The sequence below is a fragment of the Schistocerca gregaria genome, chromosome 8, assembly GCF_023897955.1.
Source record: "Schistocerca gregaria isolate iqSchGreg1 chromosome 8, iqSchGreg1.2, whole genome shotgun sequence".
In the NCBI taxonomy this organism is placed as follows: domain Eukaryota; kingdom Metazoa; phylum Arthropoda; class Insecta; order Orthoptera; family Acrididae; genus Schistocerca; species Schistocerca gregaria.
Genome location: NC_064927.1, coordinates 477,823,040 through 477,842,856, shown reverse-complemented (window position 1 = coordinate 477,842,856; position 19,817 = coordinate 477,823,040). Strand labels below are relative to the sequence as shown.

The 19,817-nt window shown below is 44.8% G+C and overlaps 1 protein-coding gene across 1 annotated transcript in view; it reads left to right on the top strand.

Moving 5' to 3' along the window:
• Positions 1 to 19,817, top strand: part of LOC126284312 (uncharacterized) — a 76,897-nt gene that overhangs the window by 45,454 nt on the left and 11,626 nt on the right. The gene's annotated exons all lie outside the window — the stretch shown is intronic.

Genomic DNA, 19,817 nt, shown 5'->3' with positions numbered 1-19,817 from the left:
GTTCTAGGGGACTGATGACCTCAGCAGTTAAGTCCCATAGTGCTCAGAGCCATTTGAACCATTTTTCTCCATTGCAACGTGGAAGTTTGAAATTTTTCCTCAAAGGTGCCTAGAGACGTCTTCTATAACGAAACTTTCCTGCAGATTAAAACTGTGTGCCGGACCGAGACTCGAACTCGGGACCTTTGCCTTTCGCGGGCAAGTGCTCTACCAACTGAGCTACCCAAGCACTACTCACTCCCCGTCCCCACAGCTTTAATTATACCAGTACCTCGTCTCCTGCCAACCTTGTAGAACCAGCACTCCTGAAAGAAAGGATATTGCGGAGACATGGCTTAGCCACAGCTTGGGGGACGTGTCCAGAATGAGATTTTCACTCTGCAGCGCAGTGTGTGCTTATGTGATATGAAAGTAGGAGCCGAGGTACTGGTAGAAGTAAAGCTCTGGCGACGGGGCCTGAGCCATGCTTGGGTTGCTCAGATGGTAGCCGGCACGGTAACTCAGCGTGTTCGGTCAGAGGGTTACGTGCCCTCTGTAATAAAGAAACTGAGTTATTCGATCATCAACGAACTTTAACGGATGTCTTACGAAGTCCACCCCGAACAGACTCAACGAACAAATCCGAACAAAATGAGATTTAAAAAAAAAGAGAGAGAGAGAGAGAGAGAGAGAGAGAGAGAGAGAGAGAGAGAGAGAGAGAGAGAGAGATGTGGGAGAGCGATTGCCCGCGAAACGCAAAGTTCCCGAGTTCGAGTCTCGGTCCGGCACACAGTTTCAACCTGCCAGGAAGCTTCATATCAACGCACACTCCGCTACAGAGTGAAAATCTCATTCTGGAAACATTTTCTATAACACTGATCAAGGGTATGCCACGTCACATCGCCCTCGGTGAAGCTTCAAACAAGTTGTCGACACATGTGAGAAATGAATAAAAACACTAGAGCTCTCAGGTTCATGTGAGTTGTAAGGTACGTTAATGATGTCACATTAGCAACAAATGTCTCCAAAATTATGCTTAACATCTCCGTGGACATGTCAGATTATCGGAAGGTCTCATGTTATGAAGGTTTCCTTGAGACATTTGAATCTCAACTCTATATACCAAAAAGACGGAGAAGAAATGAATTAAAATTTGAGTAACAGCCGTGACTTACTTCCAGGGCTCCTTTCTTACTAGGCAGGTGTGCTAACCATTACACCACCACAGCAGAATAGGTGACACAGATGCATGGACTACCCTAGGCCACTGCCCTCCCCTACACCAATTCATGTTAGGGTTGACACAGGACTAGGGCAGGCCAGGCAGCTGTAATAGGTACACTGCTGGGTTGATATGGCCTAGTAAGCAAGAAGACCTGGGTGCAAATCCAGAACCTGGCACAAATTTTAAATCGTTTATTCAGCTTACAAATCGTGGACCTGCCACAAAATTTAAATCGTTTCTTCAGCGTTTAACGTAGATGGGAACGTCGCCATACTCCCTCTTACCCATGTTCCATACATTCGTATGACGCGCCCTGCTATGAAATCACGACGCTTTCATGAGAGATCGAGGAAAATATTTCAGACAAACCTGTTGGAATTGCGACCGGAACGGTCGCGGGGTTGAAGTTATTGAAGCTACGGAAAGAGCGGCGGGACCCGCGGAGCGGGGTTGCAAACAACAACACAACGGGAGAGGACGGACACGACCAACGACGGACAGAACGAACAGCAAGATCCACACAACGGAGTAACAAGGAAACCTACAACCACTGAACAAGAAACAAAGTAAGCTGTCTAACGCGAGGCGATGGGTCCAAAGACGTACGCAAGATAACACTGACCAGCTGAGTGAGAGGCAGTCGCTTAAGTACGCTATCGGGGACGGCGCTATTGGCCGCTGCAACCACGTGCTCCGCTGTGGCGCCCTCACTCTTAAAACCGGGCTAGGAGGCGCGCGCCGCCACAGCTTACGGCGCGATGGTGGAGAGATCTCTAGGGATCCTCGATGTCCATGACCTCTGGCGGGGATTCACATTCCGCGGCGCATGGTACCAGAAAACCGGTGCTCAGAATCGACACGCAAAGGCCTCAGAAGTTGTCAATGAATTTACGCTCTCCCTTTGGCCGTTGATTCCCACACATTTCGCTGTCTAAAACAACCATTCATAGTGCGATGAGAAATTTTGAAACGTCCCCTTAGAACAATTTATACACGACTGTGCTTAAGCTGACACACAATATTTTTAGCGCAACGCAATCTGACTTCCAAAAATCCCTACGAAAGAATGGCCCTGACTAACATTAACCTATACGTTTCACAAATCACTTACCTCACAAAAATCTTCGTTACTCAAGCTACTGCGATACAGCGAGCGCCACTACTGCCAGCTAAATAAAAGATTCAAACTACTGAAGGCACTAACTACTGATAGGCATAGTTAGCAAATGAAAGATTTTAATACAGAACAAACAATGTATTTACCTTAATAGTCATAATATATATATATCATTTCGTGACACCAATTCTTACAAATTTCAAAACTCCGCCATCTCTCTCCCCACGTCCACCACTGCTGACGGCTCACCTCCAACTGCGCAACGCTACGCGCTGTTAGCATGCAGCTGCCCAGCACTACAATGGCGAGTATTACAACAATGCCAACCAGCCACTGACTGCACACAGCACAGCCAGTGTTTTTTTTTATACAGAGCGCTACGTGGCGTTACCAATAAGAAAACCTAAACAGCCTACTTACAATTTGATGACGTTCTTGCCAATCTTTGACATTACCGGCACCCCACAGATGATTCAATACTTCTAGGGACATCGTGAGCCTTCATCCACACAGAACATGATGTCATCGCTTCGCAGCGTAGGGCGACCGCAACTTATACTCTGGTGTTTAGATTGGAATCACTAGAGACCGTTCGAAACCCACTGGACGAAATTTGAACGTACTCAGAAGCAGCAAAGAATGTTTATCCTTCTTCAGCCTGAAGGCGACGTCGCAGGATGCCCCACCTCTGCACCGTTTCAGAGGCAGCTTTGAGACAAATTTCAGACTTTTGTGCCGCATTTGGAGACGAGTAAGGGGGTTCGAAAAACTGAAATATTAATTGTGCTGCCCAGTGTATATACAGGTGCGGGCTCATTCCATCGCAGTCCTCTGTATAGGCTGCATACACAAGAGTGTCAGTGTCATTTTCTCGCCACTTGAGAGCCACGCATATTACGGCGGTGAAGCTGCGAACTGTGCTCGCAGCGATCTCACATCGCCGCCAAGCAGTTGACTTTGTGGGAGAATAGGGCTGTGAGCAGGCGTTCACAACCCTAGAAACAGTTGCTATCATGCCTCCACAGTTGCATAGGTTTGGATGGGAAATTCTTTGTTGAAGAGGTGAGGAAATACCTTGAAATATATGACACGTCTTCCAATGAGTACGTCGATAATATTAAGAATAGACCGGCATGGTTTCAAGTTCGTGAAAAAATTTGTAAGGATTTTACAGCGAATACAGTGAGTCACAGAAAACCGCGTAAGTCAGGAGAGAAAAGGAAATGACCCAACAGTAATGGGTCAGAAGCCTAAAAAATAGCTTCCCGAAACGTCCGAAACAGACAGAATATCCATTACATGCTCGTACAAGCATGGGTTACTAAAAGTTTTTCCAATACTTGATAGTTGTGAATGCCCACTTTGTTTTATGTTGGGTAAATTTTGACGTTATCAAAGTTGTGAGAGTTCCTTGTTGTTGTAAACCTTAAATTACTTGTGTGACGCAAGTACTTCTTCAATGTAAAGACACATAATTTTAATGGGTGACATTTTTCTATATTACATCAATACATTATTCAGAGATATAAAACAAATCTAATTATGACATTGCATATTTCATGTTAATTAAACGACTTATCAATATTACCCCAACGTGTATTATATATTTTATACTAACTGCTATTGAAATCGTACAAACCTCAAACCTGACGCACATCAACAGTGGAGCTGATGAGCTGATAATGGTGGTGGTGGTGGTGGGGGGGGGGGGGGGGGAGAGTAACTGGAAGACCGGTAAGAGAAAGACACAGTAACACACAACGACCCCCAGAACCGAATTCTGGATGCTCGCCTGTCTCTTATCGCCCAGTCGCTAACTGTTGAAGTGACTGCTTGGAAGAGTAGTAATTCTATGTATCTTTTCCCGTTACGGAACAAATTTTCATTGCTCTTGAGATGTAACATTTCAAATTTACCATACCTGACCAGTTTCCACTGATGTAATTTCATGTCACTGCATGTTTGTAGATACTGTCCCTACAGATTTATTAATTTTATTTCATTGAATCTAATTAATTTTAATTTGACACTGACGTGATCATTTGTTAAGAACCAGCCGGACAATTATGTACCTTCGAATACTGTGTTGACCACCATCAACAGAAGCAACATCCATTGCTAGCATGGAATACGGTCCCATTCTGCGACTACACAACTTATTCACCCAGTCGATGGTCAGTCTTTCCTAAATCTCTTTCTTTTGGATAGTTACTGGTGTATTTGATGGGCCAAACCAGTCTCTGGCATTGCAAAAACGTGACGATGCCGTTTCGATTTGTTCTCGTCGCGCGGTGTAGCAGCACAGTCTTGGGCGCCTTGTCACGGTTCGCGCTGCAGTCGCGTGCCCATACCTGTCATAGATAACGCTTGAGCCTATGGGGAGCTGTGGGAGTGACAGAGCAGGCAGCATCTCAGAAAATTCCTGGATCTGATGATCAAATAATGTGTTCCGCTGCCTTTGGTGTGCCTGAAGTAATTTATGGGCTCTCCAAAGCGCCGGATGTCGGCTATTATAAAGAACATAGGCAACATTAAACGATGTTAACATAACTTCTCCTGCGGATGTCCGTCGCTGTAATAGGTAACTGTAGAATTCGCAGACGGAATACACGACTACAAATAGGCGTAGGTTTATGAACCAATAGCGAGTAGCACAGGTAAAAGAAGAGACTGACAGGCAGTACGTTTACACACGACACATCTCAATGCACCCCTATACATATCTGGGCAATCATCTGGAAGTTACGATATCATACACGTGATTTTTACGTAAGGAACTACTTCCGATTAAGACGAAAGAGAACCGAATTTCGGAAATCATTTTTCGATTATGTGTTTAAAAGTTAAGGTCTGAAGCGGATTTGCTAGGCAGTTTAAGTATGGCGTCTCGAAAACATCTCTTCCTGATTTAGTTAGCACAATTGGCATTTCTCTTCACTTAAATATCAGCGACAGGCATCATCGTGCTTAGTCCAATATTTCTCCTTCTCTTTCACTGTTCGACAGGTCACTCTGCCAATATTAGCCGAATATTTTGTAAATCGAGTGTGGAAGTGGAAAACCGGCAGCTAGAAACGGGTTCCCAGAACCGATTTTGGAGTGTTTACATGACCATTATTGTGAAATCGTCTAACGAAATCCGGTTTTGGGAGCCCCATGTAAACGTAGTGAGTGTTTCAGTGCGGAGCGCCTGTTGTGAGCGCCGTAGCGGAACTGCAATCCGGAAGCAGCCCGGCGCCGAGGAGTGGACTAGAAAGCGAGCACCGCTCTCCGGACGTTCAAAAAGGAAGAGTGCGGAGTGGGGGGCCGAAGGAGGGGGAGGAAAACCGAGGCAGGTGGATAACCCGCCAGCGGCGACGCCCACATACTGTGTTCGCTGGCGCCTCCTAACAACACTGACGCAGCACTTCTTTAGACACCTGCAGTCCAAGCGAGCGCTCGTTTCGCGGCTCAACACGCTACTCATTAGGAGCGACATCGTAATAATTAACCGGTAGAAAAAGACAAGGTAGAAGGGTTTTATTACGTATGCTGCCTGAGTACTGGGACATATAAACGATCTGACCAACAGTGTGAGCAGCAAAATGCCATTGTCTGCTGGTGGCGTTCTAATGTACGCCATTGAAATTGCTACACGAAGAAGAAATTCAGATGATAAATGAGTATTCATTGCACAAATATATTGTACTAGAACTAACATGTGATTACATTTTCACGCAATTTGGGTGCATAGATAGTGAGAAATCAGTACCCAGAACAACCACCTCTGGCAGTAATAACGACCCTTGATACGTCTGGGCATTGAGTCAAACAGAGCTTGGATGGCGTGTACAGGTGCAGCTGCCCATGCAGCTTCAACACCATACCACAGTTCATCAAGAGTAGTGACTGGCGTATTGTGACGAGCCAGTTGCTCGGCCACCATTGACCAGACGTTTTCAGTTGGTGAGGGATCTGGAGAATGTGCTGGCCAGGGCATCAGTCGAACATTTTCTGTATCCAGAAACGCCCGTACAGGACCTGCAACATGCGGTCGTGCATTATCCTGCTGAAATGTGATCTTTCGCAGGGATCGAATGAAGGGTAGAGCCACGGGTCGTAACACATGTGAAATGTAACGTCCACTGTTCGAAGTGCTGTCAATGCGAAAAAGAGGTGACGAGACGTATAACCAATGGCACCCCATACCATCACACCGGCGATGACGAATACATGCTTCCAACGTGCGTTCACCGCGATGTCGCCAAACACGGATGCGACCATCAAGATGCTGTAAACAGAACCTGGATTCATCCGAAAAAATTGCCATTTGTGGACCCAGGTTCGTCGCTGAGTATAACCATCGCAGGCATTCCTGTCTCTGATGCAGCGTCAAGGGTAACCGCAGCCATGGTCTCCGAGCTGATAGCCCATGCTGCTGCAATCGTCGTCGAACTGTTCGTGCAGATGGTTGTTGTCTTGCAAAGGTCCCCATCTGCTGACTCAGGGATCGAAACGTGGTTGCACGATCCGACTGCTAGTAATACGAGGCCGTTGAGATTCAGCATGGCGTTCCGTATTACCCTCCTGCACTCACCGATTTTATTTTCTGCTAACAGTCTTTGTATCTCGACCAACGGGAGGAGCAATTTCGCGATACGGTAAACCGCAATCGCGATAGGGTACAATCCGACCTTTATCCAAGTCGGAAACGTGATGGTACGCATTTCTCCTCCTTACAGAGGCTTCACAACAACGTTTCACAAGGTAACGCCGGTCAACTGCTGTTTGTGTAAGAGAAGTCGGATGGAAACTTTCGTCATGTCAGTGCATTGTAGGTGTCGCCACCGGTGCCAACCTTGTGCGAATGCTCTGAAAATCTAATCGTTTGCATATCACAGCATCTTCTTCCTGCCCGTTAAATTTCGCGTCTGTATCACGTCATCTTCGTAGTGTAGCAATTTTATTGGCCAGTAGTGTATAAAGCAGACAGCGGTTGGCGAACCGCCACATTTGCAACGATGCTCAGTGTTTGGGATTCCTGCTAACTCGAGTTAAACGAAGACACACACGCAATACATAGGAGTGCTGCTATATTTGATACCGGTATTTTCAGTCAACACGCGAGCAGCACGGAAGTGCTCTGTGAACTCAAGTGGAAATCCCTGGAGGAACAAGTCATTCTTCTGCCAAACACAATGGAACAAGTTTAAAGAACCGGCATTTGCGAAAGAATGTAAAACTATCCTACTAACACTAACAAACACCTCACGTGACGACTGCGAAGAGAAGATAAGAGAAACCAGGGATTGTGAGGAAGCATGAAGATGTTTCCTTCTCCCTCTATTAGCGAATGAGTAGCAGTGGCACAAGAAACCTTCCGCTACGCACTATATGGTCGCTTGCAGGGTATGTATCTACGTGTAGATGTGTATGTACTTCATGAACGTTCTGGATATCGCGGCCACCAGCGTTGCCTCAGTGGTGACGCCGGTCCCTGTCGGATCATTCAAGTTGAGCGCTGTTGGGGTGGGATAGCACTTAGATGGGTCAGTGTCCGGGTCTGCCGAGTGCTGTCGGTAGGCGAGGTGCACTCAGCCCTTGGGAGGCCGGTCGAGGAGCCACTTGGGTGAGAAGTAGCGGCATCGGTGACGAAGACTGCCAACTGCTGGCAGAGCGATGTGCTGATCACGTGCCCCTCCATATGCGCATCCGGTGACGCCTAAGGTCTGACGATGACAAGGAGGCCGGTCGGTACCATTAGGCCGCAGGGTCTGTTCGGTTGGAGTTTTTTCTTTTCAAGACATCGCAGTAAGGAACTTGACAAACATTGCGGAAGGGTTTCTACTTAAAACTGCACAATCAACTGAGGCATTGAAACAAGTATTATTTTAAGGAACGGGGTATTTTTAATGACATTCGAAAGCCCTTCAAAAGTCTGTTACAGTGATATAATGCTTGTCAATATATGTGTTGAAATAGTCTGAAAAATGTGTCGATATTGAGCTGCCGGAACTCTATATTATAGTTTAAACTTCTCTGATCTTCATGCTGCATGTAATAATGGAGACAGATCGCTTGGGCCGCGCGGAGTAGACGCGAGGTCTGAGCCGTCATGTCACGGTCAGCGCAGCCCCTCCTGCCGTAGGTTCGAGCCCTCCCTCGTGCATGGGTGTGTGTGTGTTGTTCTTAGCGCTAGTTAGTTTAAGTTAGATTAAGTAGTGTGTAAGTCTATGGACCGATGACCTAGCCAGTTTTGTCCCGTAGAAATTCACACACATTTGAACGTTTAGACCGCTTGACACCATACTTTTTCCGTTACTCGGTTGGTAAGTTAATGGTATTAAGCATGGAACGAAATTACGCGCACTCTCCGTTGTATCATTAACCATAAACTTCATTACATCTTAAACCGTTTACCGGTTAAAAGGGGTACCCTCTGAATATATTGTCATTTCCTATAACCTATCTGATGTCTACCCATAACCTCTTACAGATCTTTCCACCCCATTATGAGCTCTAGAATGGAATACTTCGTCTATATGGAAATTAGTTTTATTTTTAGTTCTCTGGTTGTGATCTTTAAGATCTTAGTATAACCTTATTATTAGCTACAAATAGCTTTAGGAAAAAAGTTTTGCAGTAAGTGTAAGAATTTCAAGTTCTACATCTACATCTACACCCATATTCCGCAAGCCACCTGTCGGTGTGTGGCGGAGAGTACTTTGAATACCTCTATCGGTTCTCCCTTCTATTCCAGTCTCGTATTGTTCGTGGAGAGAAAGATTGTCTGTATGCCTCTGTGTGGGCTCTAATCTCTCTGATTTTATCCTCATGGTCTCTTCGCGAGATATTCGTAGGAGGGAGTAATATACTGCTTGACTCCTCGGTGAAGGTATGTTCACGAAACTTCAACAAAAGCCCGTACCGAACAACTGAGCGTCTCTCCTACAGTCTTCCACTGATCTATCATATCCGTAACTCTTTCACGATTACCAAATTATCCTGTAACGAAGTGCGCTGCTCTCGTTGGATCTTCTCTATCTCCTCTATCAACCATATCTGGTACGGATCCGACACTGGTGAGCATTATTCAAGCAGTGGGTGAACTCTTCTAATTAATCTCAGTCTGGCATCTGCTTTAACGACGACTAATTTTATATGGTCATTCCATTTTAAATCACTCCTAATGCCTACTCCCTGATAGTTTATAGAATTAACTGCTTACAGTTGCTGAGCTGCTATATTGTAGCTAAATGATAAAGGATCTTTGTTTCTATGTATTCGCAGCACATTACACTTGTCTACATTGAGATTCAATTGCCATTACCTGCACCATGCGTCAATTCGCTGCAGATCCTCCTGTATTTCAGTGCAAGTTTCAATTGTTACAACCTCTCGATATACCACAGCATCATCCGCAAAAAGCCTCAGTGAACTTCCGATGTTATCCACAAGGTCATTTATGTATATTGTGAATAGCAACGGTCCCACGACACTCTCCTGCTGCACACCTGAAATCACTCTTACTTCGGAAGACTTCTCTCCGTTGAGAATGACATGCTGCGTTCTGTTATCTAGGAACTCTTCAATTAAAACCCACAATTGGTCTGATAGTCCATATGCTCTTACTTTGTTCATTAAACGATTCTGGGGAAGTGTATCGAACGCGTTGCGGAAGTGAAGAAAAACTGCATCTACTTCGGAAGCCGTGTCCACGTCTGTTAATCACTTACCAGAAACTCGTTCAAATTATCTCTCGCTATGCGGTGCTTAGGCTTAGTTAAAAATAACTGGCTCTGAGCACTATGGGACTTAACATCTATGGTCATCAGTCCCCTAGAACTTAGACCTACTTAAACCTAACTAACCTAAGGACATCACACACAGCCATGCCCGAGGCAGGATTCGAACCTGCGACCGTAGCAGTCGCGCGGCTCCGGACTGAAGCACCTAGAATCGCTAGACCACCGCGGCCGGCTTAAAAATAACTCCAGTCACTTCATAAGAGTAGATGAAACAAGGAACCATTATTACAGTGCACCGACGAAGGAAAAGTGTAAACAGTGGATGACAATACTGAAAGAGCAGCAATGAGCACATAACCGCTTTGTCGATAGGGAAATTTATAGCCAATGTACGCTCTTTCTGTACGTTAAAATAAGTTAGTTCTATAACCTGCAAAGGTCACCACACAAATATTGACTATATAGGGAACCATTTCCGAAAACAGGAAAAAAAAAGAAAACTATGGATAAACGAGGCGTTCTTGGTACTTACCTCTGCGTGAAAGAGGAATAGTAATTTATTATGATTCTAGTGAAGACTACTTTTTCATTCAATAAATAACGCGATAACAATACCCATATGTAATAATCACATGAGGCGTGCAGTATTCACTTGTAATATTAGACTATCCGTACAATATTCGGTTAGCATCCTCTTACTACTACTTAAGGTCTGCCGCCACGTTAGTCAGTCGGACACAATAAATTACCATTGTTTATTCATCCAGAACATACGCGAAACGAGAACACAATGTTTTACGTAATGGATCTTGCAGCACCGGAATGAAAAGACTCATTACTTGGGTTTTATTTCGAGGCGGTATGTGCTGGGCGTTTTCTAAAAAAATGGTTCAAATGGCTCTGAGCATTATGGGACTCAACTGTTGTGGTCATTAGTCCCCTAGAACTTAGAACTACTTAAACCTAACTAACCTAGGGACATCACACACATCCATGCCCGAGGCAGGATTCGAACCTGCGAGCGTAGCAGTCGCACGGTTCCGGACTGCGCGCCTAGAACCGCGAGACCACCGCGGCCGGCGGCGTTGTCTACATTCTGTGTGAAGTTGTAAATGAATTTTAGAAAGAACCAATTTTCACACTATGTATCAAAATGCTTCGTAGCATAGGTAGTTCTGTAAGACATAACATAGTCACTTAAGGAGACACGTGATCCGAAACTGTTGGCAGGAAAATTATTTGTCTTCATCATTTCACAAGTAAGTAGTCATACAGGGTGAGGCTAGTAAAAGTGTCGGAGAAGTAGATACGATTGGTCGTGAATAGCACTACTAACGGAAAACGAAAACACCTATAGTTACTTCCAACTGGATGGCGCGACTGCCCATACAACTGGCCGAAACTTGGAGCACAAAGTCTGCCCGCCTGACAGAGTTTTTCAGCAGAGGTCAGTACTTTCGCGGGACTAGCTGGCCACCCAGGCCATGTAATCTGTCAGTGTGCGATTGCTTTTGTGGAGAGTCCTCAGATTTAAGGTGTATCGCAGCAACCAGTCTTCAGGAACTGTGCTGAACATTTAGGAAGAGACTGGAGCCATTCCAGCAGTCCAGCTTTCCTCCGCCTTCAGCAACTTGCTAATCAGGGCCCTAATGTGCAAAGAGATGAACGTCGGTCACGTTCAACATCTGCTGTAGTTAGGTTAGTACTGTACTTCCTTCTCTCTGCTGTGTTTCTTTGTACTCTGGAACGCAGTACCCCAGGCCACTTTTACATGCCCCACCCTTATAAACGGTTTCAGTTGTTGAACAGCCATCTTCAGGTCTACGAAAAGTAGAGAGAAACTGTTACCACTAAGCGAAATGCCACTGGTGCAAACTGAAGGTATAACAAATTAATTTTCTTAAACAGGATAATGTACCTTAGCTAGTAATGCAACTGGTATCGTAAAACAGTGATACTGAAACAGATAAAACAGAAAAACATCAACGGGAACGGTGATATCTAAGGACATGTAGTACAATTATTGCGTCTGACTAAGTTCCAAATATCCCTTGTATTGGCGTTGGGTTGTTGTGGGTGAGGAGACCAGAAAGCGAAGCCATCGGTCTCATCGAATTAGGGAAGGACGGGGAAGGAAGTCATCCGTGCCCTTTCAAAGGAACCATCCCGGCATTTGCCTGGCGCGATTTAGGGAAATCACGGAAAACCTAAATCAGGATGGCCGGACGCGGGATTGAACCGTCGTCCTCCCGAATAATATATCCCTTGTATTAATGGAAAAGATGACAGAGTGCAACCTGTCACTACCTGTCAGCAGGTAATGGTCTTTTCTATGAGTCTTGTTTCCCATATTATGGCAATTTGTATGGACCGTGTCCGAAGTTGTTTGAAATTATTAAATTATATCGTTAACCAACAGGATATCAATGCTGCCTCTCTGTTCAGTTTTTGTACTGTGAAACTGACTTGTTGGAATTAAATGCAGAGGCTCTGTAGTGGAACTGTCAGCGTGTCTGAACACCTGTGGTTGATCTCTAGTACTGTCCGTAATGTCGCGCTGAGTGGCCGCGCGGTTAGAGGCGCCGTGTGACGAATTGCGCGGCCCTCCCGCTGGAGGTTCGAGTCCTCCCTCGGGCGTGTGTGTGTGTGTGTGTGTTGTCCTTATCGTAAGTTAGTTTAAGCAGTGTGGAAGTCTAGGGACCGATGACGTCAGCAGTTTGGTCATTTAGGAATTCACACACATTTCAATCATCCATGATTTTTATCTGGTGGAAAGACTGGAACAGAAATTAACGAGCCTGGTGAGGCCATTAGAGGAGCTACTTGGATGAGAAGTAGCTGACGGCAGGCATAGGACGACAGGGTGGTTGGTCAGCATCGCGTGGTTCTCTCAGCTTGATGGTGGAGTTATGTTTTCCTTACTTCAGAACAGTTCCTAAGCAATTCCCAGCTTACCCTATGGTGAGGTTCAGCTGAAGTGGTGGCTTTCGACCCACAGAAATTGGGCTCGTTTCTCTGCTTCCAACGGATGGAAACAAGACAGTAAGGTCTATCACACAAGATTTCACAGTCGTGACGAGGTTTGTCGTGAATTCGTGCTGCGGAATCTGTTTAAGAGGAGAGCAATTTCACGCTACTGATTGCCTTGGGGAGGACCGGGCGGTGACAGCGAAAGTGGACAGGTTCACGCACGAATGGTCCGCATACCGCCGCCGCGCTGGACGTAATCTGCCGGTGGCTTTCACTGCCGGCGGACCTCACTCGGTCCGTGCGCCGTGTGTGTCCGCGGGCACTCTGCGACCGCTTCGCGCCTCTAAACTGGTCTTGGGTCGCTTTCCTCGTAGCGGCGAGCATCTCCAGCCAGCTCGTCACCGGCAGCGGCGGCGTCAGCGTACGGTACCTGGCGCCGGCCACACGTAACGCGCCCAACTGGTTCTGCTGACCAGTCCGCCAGCAGTAGGTCCTGCTCCGGAAGTTACGCGAGGAACAGCCAACTGGTAAACAGGTGCCCAAGGCAAGACACTCGCCTCTCTCATTTCATTCACCGTGTTTATCTCGAAAGTAACGACCCATTGCCCTCATGCTTCTCCCACAGACTGATGTAAGACTTCTGTCCGAGATCGAATGCTTTAGTCGACGTTTTGTCAAAGTGTTGTGTGAGTGCTATTTAAGGTGGGGTAGGGCGTCAAACGGGCCTACTTAGAGCAGGAGAGTCACCACAGGACATTTAGATTTCTACTGCCTATACTTTTACAAATAAATTCATAAAACTTTGTCACCATAACCAGGAAGGATTGAGGACTCACACTCATCGCGGTGGACGTTCAAAAACGTAGCAAAATACCTTTTTTTGAGTGTGAAATTTAATCATCTTTTTCACTTATTACTGGTTGCATTTGTTGGTGTAGGTACACTTTGCTTCCTAAGTAAGAGAGATTCTTCGATGATTTTTCCAAAGCATACAAACAGTAGTTACAGGTATATGAAACTAAAGTTTTCCAAATGTATTAAAAACTGTGGAAGAAATTGAGGTAATTAACTGAAAAACTTGAATTTTTTTCTAAACATGAAGTTTAAAATGTAACAGTCCATTCATTTCTTCATACATTAGATAACTTCTAGAGTTTCATACACCTGTAACTATGGTTTGTATGCTGTGCAAAAGTCATCGAAGAATCTCTCTTGCTTAGGAAGAAAAGTGTACCTATAGCAACAAATGCAGCCAGTAGTATGTGAAAAAATGAAATTTCACATGTCAAAAAAGTGTTATGTTACGTTTTTGAGCTTCCACTGCTATGAGTATCGATCCTGAATCCTTCCTGGTGCAGGCTTGAGTGGCCGAGAGGTTCTAGGCGCTTCAGTTTGGAACCGCGCGACCTCTGCGGTCGCAGGTTCGAATCCTGCGTCGGGCATGGATCTGTGTGCTGTCCTTAGGTTAGTTACTTTTAAGTAGTTCTGAGTTCTAGGGGACTGATGACCTCTGATGTTAAGTCCCATAGTGCTAAGAGCCATTTGAGCCATTTGTCCTTCCTGGTCATGCTGTTAAAGTTTTATGAATTTATTTGTAAAAGTATAGACAGTGGAAATTAAAATGTCCTGTGGTGCATCTCCTGCTCCAAGTCGGCCCGTTTGACGTCCTACCACCCTTAACATAAGGGGACATAGACAACCAACACGTTTTCACAATCGAATAAAACTGGACCTGATAAAGGAAAGAAATTGCATTCATAGTAATTGAAATCCTACAGCTTTGTCACATAAGAAACATTCATCGAATAAAAAAAAAATCCTTTAGTTGGTGTGGTTCTTTACGAATGCTGCGGGGATAGACGCGCGGTCTTCGACGCAGTGTCACAGAACGCGTGGCTAATCCCGGAGGAGGTTCGAGTCCTCCCTTGGGCATGGGTGTCTGTGTTGTCCTTAGTGTAAGTTAGTTAAATTATGTTAACTAGTGTGTATGCTTAGGAACCGATGACCTCAGCAGTTTGATCCCATAAGATCTTACCACAAATTTCAATTTTTTTAAGTTCCTGTAAGAATACTGTGGGTGAAATCTGCTGTTGAGATTCTTCATTGACCGCTGCAGCATCTCAGCTGGGATACTGTGAATTGCATCCAGAATTCTCTGTTTTAACTCATCCAGGGTTCTTGGTCGAGTCGTGTAGACTTTGCTCTTGATGTAGCCCCACAAGAAAAAAATCACAAACGGATAAATCTGGCTATATAGGGGGCCGAATCATGAGATCACACGGTTGTAAAACAATTCTCGCACATATGCCACTGATTGCCGTGCAGTGTGTGATTTCGCTCCGCCCTGTTCAAACCAGACTTCTTGAACGTTTGGAATGGTGTAAGGAAAGTTCATAACATCTCCACGTAACGATCGTCATTGACCGTTATTGTGTTTCCCTGTTCATTTGCGAAAAGATACGGTGCGGTAATCCCAAGTGATGAAACACCACAGCATCGTGTCACTTTACTAGCGTGTAAAGGACGCAAAAAAATGGTTCAAATGACTCTGAGCACTATGGTACTTAACTTTTGAGGTCATCAGTCCCCTATAACTTAGAACTACTTAAACCTAACTAACCTAAGAACATCACACACAACCATGCCCGAGGCAGGTTTCGAACCTGCGACCGTAGCGGTCGCGCGGTTCCAGACTGTAGCGCCTAGAACCGCTCGGCCACTCCGGCAGGACGTAAAGGACTCACATGAACGTCATTAGGATTTGCGCTTGCCCAGTAACGGTAGTTCTGTTCATTCACATAACTTGTGAGATGAAAATATGCCTCATCTGACATCCATAACCTGTTTAGAAATTCATCTTTATTGTTTATTTCTGTTATCATTTGTTGACAGAATCCTAATCGCAACCGGTAATCGTTCCCCTTCAACTGTTGCACCATCTGCAGTTTGCACGGATGAAATTTTAAATCAAGATGAAGAATTCTGCGAACACTTACCCGGGACATTCGTATCGCTTACGAATTGAACGCCGTGGGCTCCATACGACAGACTCGCGTACAATATCAATGTTCGCTGGAGAACGCACACTTCTTTGGCGTCCTGTTCAAAGTTATTAATCCAACACTTCATCGCGTGTTTGGACGGAACGGCATCATGACGCCCTAAATTATACAAACGTCTAAAATCTTTCTACGCCGCTACCAAACTATCATTGTTTTATAAAACATTTTTATGGCTACCGCACGCTGTTGTCCGTTCCACTGATCAGTGTTTACTGAAATGGACCTCCCGTCGGAGGTTTGAGTCCTCTCTGTGGCATGGGTGGTGCCGGCCGCGGTGGTCTCGCGGTTCTAGGCGCGCAGTCCGGAACCGTGCGACTGCTACCGTCGCAGGTTCGAATCCTGCCTCGGGCATGGATGTGTGTGATGTCCTTAGGCTAGTTAGGTGTAAGTAGTTCTAAGTTCTAGGGGACTAATGACAACAGCAGTTGAGTCTCATAGTGCTCAGAGCCATTTGAACCATCTGGCATGGGAGTGTGTGTTGTTCTTAGCATAAGTTAGTTTCAGTAGTGTGTAAATCAGGGGACCGATGACCTCGGCAGTTTGGACCCTTAGGAATTCACACATATTTGTAACGAATGAATGAGAGAAATTAGCTATATATGAAACCGAAACCTTCCAAAATGCTGGTGTTCTTTGTATATTTGGTACATCGGTAGAGACGTCAGTCTTATGTTTAGCAACTTTCACAGCTATTTTTTCCGGAAAAAATCGCTGCTAAAGTTGACGTATCTTCCCTTCAAGGAGCAACTTAATGCAAATGTTCAGCAATCACATAAAATTTAACACATATGTTCTAAGATCTTGGTAGTTAAAATATACAGTTGTCGTGTATAAATTGAAATGTACATCGCTTTGTAGTAACGTGGTCGAAACAATTCTTCATTAAGTTTCTGAAATAGTATGTCCGTGTATATTACCAAAGATAACTTTTTTTTCAGCCACTTTAAGTGTTAATACCAAAGTATCCATAAGAATCGAGTCGAGATCGTAGTAGGAGCACATAACATTTTTTCTTTCACCGTACTATCATCAACGCAAAATTTATGCTGAAAGACTGGTACCAGATTCTCGTTTCACACTGCGAGCGCGCCTTCCGGCACATTCCGGTTGCAGCTGGCTCCTGATCCGTAGGTGTGTACTAAGCACGCGAGAGAGCTTCTCTGCTTTCGTAGAGGACCGGTTCCTTTACTGCTTCTGAGATCGTCGAGGAATGAGATTCGCCACTCCTAAGCTGACAGATCGTGATAGTAAATTATTTTCATGCACCCGTTTCATCTAATGCATTCGGGGTGTACGACACCGTTGATCACGAATTCAGCCGGTTTCTGACATCGTCACCTGCTCCCAGTATGAGACTTTCGTATTGGGTTAGTTTCTTCTCAGATGGAGTCTTACTGGCGGTCGAAAGCGTAAAGTAAATGTAATCCGTCTGGCAGTCTGTCGTGCAAGGAGTAAACCTGTCGAGCGAGAATATTAATGGGATTACATTTCATTAACTGCTGGCATCGATATACAACTGAAAGACATTGCTTCATGTTACTTCAGAAGTGACCAGTTCTGCGTGCAGAAACACGATGTGCGCGAACGTGTGTGGAGGCTCTGGGTGGAACAAAAGTCGTCAGATCGCACTCGCCTACGACATGCTATAATTTTGACAGCAGATATTAAATTTCTGACGTTTCTAGGCACGTGACTTGACCGCATCTTCGAGGTCTACGTGACGCTATGTTTCAACAAGATAACGCCACATCGTATGTTTAATCCGTCTGGTAGTCTATCGTGCAAGGTGTAAACCTGTTGAGCGAGAATATTAATGGGATTACATTTCATTAACTGGCATCCATATACAACTGAAAGACATCACTTTTACGTTATTTCAGAATTGCCCGGTTCTGAGTGCAGAAACACGATGTGCGCGAACGTGTGTCAAGGCTCTGGATGGAACAAAAGTCGTCAGATCACACTCGCCTACGACATACGTATAATTTTGACAGCAGACATTACATTTCTGACGTTCCTCGTCACATGGCCTGACCGCATCTTCGAGGTCTACGTGACGCTATCTTTCAACAAGACAACGCCACATCGTATGTTACCAGTACGGTGGACGATCTCGGTACAGAGGCTGTTTGAGTTCTGGCCTAGCCAGTACGTTCTCCAAAGCTTTTATCCATTGAAAACATTTTGTCATCATTTGCCAAGAGGTTGGCACTCCACCACACGTAGTTCATGAACTCTGGCATACGGATGATACAACATGAAACAATGTACACCGTCCTGTCTTTAAAGCTCGTTCCTACTTTATTTTATCTAGAACATTTAAAGCAGCTTGTAAATAATCCGTAATGGAAACAATAGTTACGTAGTAGTGCAGATTTTTGCTTTATAACTATTTATTAATTTCACTCTCTCGTTCTACTTAGCTTCGATAGTTACTCATTTGGGTGTTACCACCGATTTGCCCATTCCCAGGGACGTGGGCACGGGGAGACGAATCTTAATTCTCCTCTACGAAACATTCAATCTAAACTCTTCATTTACGTATGTCATTACTGGAGAATCCTAACTCAAAAACTGAAAAAAAAGAAATATAACATGGTAACTAATTATGATAATAGAAGTATGTACATATTGTGCACAACCGTCTCGAAAGTACCTTAAGTGTTTCTCTACCATAAATGCAACTACATTTAACTATCTGCAGTGATGGTGTGACATGGAAGTACTCGAGTCAACACAACTCCAGATTTATCTATTGTACTTAAAGAACCTCAATTTGTTTCTATTACTGCAGCGTGAGACACACAGTAACTTACCTGAAAATACAAGGTTGCTCTAAAACGATACCGAATTTGTGTGACTAGGGAAGGCTCCAGTCCACACAAAATCTTTTCCGCTCTATTCTAAAAGTCTGATTCATAATAATGACTAAACAAACTACATATTTCCGTACAGTGAAAAATCAGACTATGTATTCCCAAACTGAGGCACACTTAAATCTGGTAGATATATCTGTAAGTTTAAACTGCGCAGATCACGATATTCCCCTTCAGACTCTTTAAATAAGTCTTCTTCACATATGATCCATCAACAGTGGAGTCCGCGTCCTCAACAGTGCCAGGCGGAGTAAACGCGCACGCTTTCTAAGCGAAACTCGTAAGAATCCTTTCAGGCACAGCAGCACCTGTGGTTGCTTTTGCGGCTACCACCTGCACTTCTTTCGTTTGGCTCCATTTATGTGTGATTCTTTCTTGATGAGACTACTGTACCCACTAACCCACCAAGTCTTTCATCTCCTAAGTTTTGTGTGCCATGATTCTGATACCATTTGAAGTGTTGTTATTCTGTTTGCTACGTTATGTACTATACTGCACAAATTTATGTCTTTGTTATATCCTCTACTCTTCTATCAGTGTTGTTGTTTGTTCTGTCTGTGTGATAACTGTGTCATAATTGTGCTTCGGGCTGTCTACATTGCCACAGGGGCATAAGTCTGTGGTTCGCCTCTCATTTCAGTTTGACTCGTTGCGCAGCCGGTGTAGAACCATTGTTGCTGCCAGAGGTGGCAACACTGTATACTAAATTTCGCATCCTGTACACCCTAAACAGTGTACAGATTTTCTCACGTGTTCTTCCCACTACGCTGTATATGGGTAACAAGAAACATTTGATGATTAGGGTTTCATGCTTTAATCTGCAAAAACGGAACCGTTACAGAATTGATTTGTTGTCCGTCT